The 4,170-nt window shown below is 53.5% G+C and overlaps 1 protein-coding gene and 1 pseudogene across 1 annotated transcript in view; both read right to left on the minus strand.

The window, feature by feature from the left end:
• Positions 1-4,170, minus strand: part of LOC113457658 (zinc finger protein 420-like) — a 1,205,902-nt gene that overhangs the window by 1,040,814 nt on the left and 160,918 nt on the right. The gene's annotated exons all lie outside the window — the stretch shown is intronic.
• LOC101998993 lies at positions 1,772-2,325 on the minus strand (annotated as a pseudogene).

Below are 4,170 nucleotides of genomic sequence, written 5' to 3' on the forward strand. Positions count from 1 at the left end.
ACACATGCCTTTCCTGTTGGTTCCGGGATTTGAACTCGGGTCCTCACACTTGCACAGCGTCTGAGCCATCTCTGAAGCCTGGGAATCTTGGTTTCTCAGGATATAACATTCTTACTCTCTGAGAGCTTCCAAAGACCACAAATGGCTGCCCCCAAGTACTTACAGGCGCTGTAGGCAGACTCCTGGGGGCTCAGCAGGGCCTCCCTCAACCACTGAACTAACCTGGGGGTCCAAGTAAATTTGATAACACTGATTCCCCAGAGCTCAAACTTGACAAACCTCACCTCCCCACCTCCCTACACTCTCCCAGTCTCCCCACCTCCCCCTGCATTCCCATCCCCACCCCCATCCCCCATCCATCTTCCCAACAATGTGTTGTGACCAGGAGAATCCACAGAACTTGGATGCTGTGGAGAAATGTACCTCCCACAGCCCCGGTACCTTCAGGGTGGCAGCTTTTCTAGCAGCACACTGACGCCCCCTGGTGGGACTGTGTGGTAACTCAATGGGGGGATTCCATAGACGCCCCCTCCGGCTGCCCAGAGACTAAACACTTGACTAGGTGCAGACACAGTACTGGGTGTTGACAATGGCTGCTTGGTCGGTTCTCCTTCAGGGTATCCTGAGACTGCTAACCAGATGCCACCCCCAGGAACCGGAGAACCAGAGGGAGATTGTTCAGTGGTTAAAATGTTTGCTTCCCAGCGTGAGGACCAGGGTTTAGATCCAGGGAAAACACCAGATGGGTATGTCGGCCTACCTGGAATTCCGGACCCAGACGAACAGGACAGGGGCTGTCCAGAGAAAGCTGATTAGTGAGCCTAGCCTTAGTGACATCAACCTCAGGCCCTCACATGCATACGCACACAGGTACAGGTACACTCTCCCACAGCCCAACATGCAGATACACACATGCACACCACACTCCTGCACGGAAATGGGAGGAGAGAAAGAGTCATTGCTACCATCATTGTGTATCACCCTGCTAATCGCCAGCATCCCGGTCTGCCTTGCCCGCATCTATGACATCCTGTCAGCCCTCTTGAGGGCCTTGCCTCTATCCCATGAGTTGCTGGCACTGAGCCCCTATTTCCAAGGTTTCGTGGCTGATATGTGCCCTCTCTAGGCACTCAATGCTGCTCCATGCTCAATATCTATTGCAAAACCGGCAAGGCTTTCCCTTTGGCGTGAGTGCCTAGGGCCTCTATCCAACCACTTGGTTGCTCATCTGGAGAAGCTGGCTCCACACCTGCCTGGGCTCAGCTCGTGGTTCATCTGTGTGCCATGCACAAATTAGTTCCCAAGACCTTATGCTCCCCCCTGGCGCCAGCCTTAAACCCGCTGAGTCTATTATGGTCTAGACCCTCAACACTGACCCAACCTGAAGTGCTAGCTCTATTCTGAAATCCAGCCCCCAAGTCAGATCTATCACCGTACCAAAGACAGAAGGGCTGTGAGTTTGCCCAGCCTGGACTGCATAGCAAGACCTTGTTTCAAAACAAAACCAAATAATTAAATAATTAAATCTTCCAGCGCTTACTCTCTCAGTTCCCACCCCTTTGCCACTCTAGAGACTCAGCCTCCAGCCCGTAGCCATCCCAGAGACCTATCCATGAGCCGGTGCACGATAGCCACCTGTTCTTTTTATATATATACAAAAACAATCAATGTGTATTTATTTAGGGTACATTGGAGGGCTCAAGTAGACTTAATTTTAAAAACAGAACAAAAATAACACCACTGTTTAGAAATCAAGGAAAAGACAGATCAACTAAGAAAAAGGATGACATGAAAAGACCGGACAGCTTGTTTCAGTCTGGAGTCCTGCTTTGAAGAGGTTCCTAGTAGGCACTTCTGAAGTACCAGGGGATTGACAGGGCTCAGCAGCATATGTGTGCCAAGGGCTATTGATGGTGGATTCTCCTAGCAGGCTCTGGGTATAGAGCAAGATGGTCCTGACATCACATAGTGGGGACCACTTACCCTTGAGGACGTCCAGGCAGATGTCGCCCTGGTGTCCACGCTGGGGTGGTAGCAGGGTGTGAGGAAGGTCACTGTGGGGGTGCTGTAAGGGAGAGTTTACACCTCAGGTTTCTGTCCACTGCTCTGTGCCAGCTGCTCCGTGGATGGCCCCTTCCTGCTAGAACATGTTGTCTGATTCAGGAAAGGCGGGAATTCCTTTGTCGCCAGACATCACGGGGGTCATCAGGTCCTGCTGTAGCCTCTTGCCCACAGGGCCCCAGCTGGTTGCCCCTGCTGGACTCAGCTCCCTTGCAAACTGGCAGCAACGATGGTGGCATCTGGGTAGCAGTTTTGTGAGGCCATCCCCAGAATGCTGGCACCGAGACAGGAGTGTGGGGACGAAAGGGCAGCTGGCAGCCACCTACTCTTTACCTGCCTGAGGCTTCCGGCATTGGTTCTGCCCACGCGAAGCTCTCCATCCTTTGCCCTGCACCTCCTGGGCCTTGGCTTTCTCCTTGCCCAGTCCTGCAAACGCTCCGACATACACCTCATTCCTCACATCTCCCTTCTAGCTCATCGCACACACACCAGGTCCCCTTTGCACATGCATCAGGGACCCTTGCACTCCCTTGCACTCTCCTAGTTATTGCTGCGATGAAACACCATGACCACAAGCAGGCTGGGGAGGGAAGGGTTTATTAGGCTCACACTTCAGCATTGCTGTTCATCACTGAAGGAAGCCAGGACAGGAACCCAGGCAGGGCAGGGAGCTGGAGGCAGGAGCTGAGGCAGAGGCCATGGAGGCATGGTGCCTACTGGCTCACTCCTCATGGCTTGCTCAGCCTGCTTTCTTATAGAACCCAGGACCTTCTGCCCAGGGATGGCACCGCCCACAGTGGGCTGAGCTCACCCATATCAACTACTAATTAAGAAAATGCCGTACAGGCTTACGTACAGCCTGATCTAAGGGGGCATTTTCTCAGCAGAGGCTCCCACCTCTCTGATGACTTCAGCTGTGTCAAGCTGACATAAAACTAGCCAGGACACCCTCATCCTCCCAGACCTGTCCACTCTCCCTAACTCCTAGCTCCCTCTCACCCCTAATGCAGGCAGAATTCGTATGACATCATGTGCTCTCCAGCTGACCAGAAGCAGGGCATCTCTGCTCATTGGAGGTCTGTGGTTGCCCTTCACTAGGGACAGCCACCAAGCACTGCACTGCCTGTGACCTGCTGCAACCCCTGCGTGGCCTCTGCAGCGCCATCAGGAGCCATACGGCCTAAGTCCTGAGCTACCTGGTAGCCTTGCCCAAGGTTAGACCTTGCCTGCGACCACCCAGAGCACAGGTGCCAACACAGTGTAGCACAGCGTCTTTAGACTCTTGAGAGAACCAATGGGAGGGGCCCTGGCCCCACTTCAGATACACCCAGTGCTGAAACTCCGTCCGGAACTGCCTGGCCAAAGTGGGCCTCACTTTCTAGACTGCAAAGTGTTCCGTATCTGCCAGGAAGCCTATGGCTGGCAGCCAAACAGTGGGAGCCAGTACAGCTCCTTGGCAGACACCCAGCTGTGCCGTGAGTCCTCGCCTGACTGTCCAGAGTCAGTGGGGCCTGGGGCAGGAGACCTCTCTACCGCTTAGTTATCCTAGGTGCTGAGCGAGGACCTCCTCAGTGCTGGGCCCACACTGGAGAGAGCAGAGACCAAGATGGAGTCCCCTGCACAGCCTCCTGGGGAAGGAGCTGGGTTTTGTTTCTAGCGAACGCTTACAAAGCCTGCACTCAGCTTCTTATGCTATTTTAAGGCAGCCATTTGCAAAATGCCCCAGGAGCATCAGCAACACCTGGGACTTGTTTTAAAAAAAAGGAAACTCAAAGAGCGAGACGACAGTTTAGCAGCGGAGTGAGTTCTATGATGCTCACAAAGCTGTAGGTTCTTTCCCCAGCAAGCACCAAGCACATTCAAATGGACGTGCACACACACACGCATGCCAGTTGCAGGACTTGGTAATACATGCCTGTTATCTCAGCACTTAAGTAGAGGCAGGGGGACTGTGAGCTTGAAGCCAACCTAGGTTACATAATAAACCCAAGATTGTGTCTCAAAACCAAACCAAAGCCTGGCGGTGGTGGCGCACGCCTTTAATCCCAGCACTCGGGAGGCAGAGGCAGGCAGATCTCTGTGAGTTCGAGACCAGCCTGGTCTACAGAG

The sequence above is a fragment of the Microtus ochrogaster genome, linkage group LG4, assembly GCF_000317375.1.
Source record: "Microtus ochrogaster isolate Prairie Vole_2 linkage group LG4, MicOch1.0, whole genome shotgun sequence".
In the NCBI taxonomy this organism is placed as follows: Eukaryota; Metazoa; Chordata; class Mammalia; order Rodentia; family Cricetidae; genus Microtus; species Microtus ochrogaster.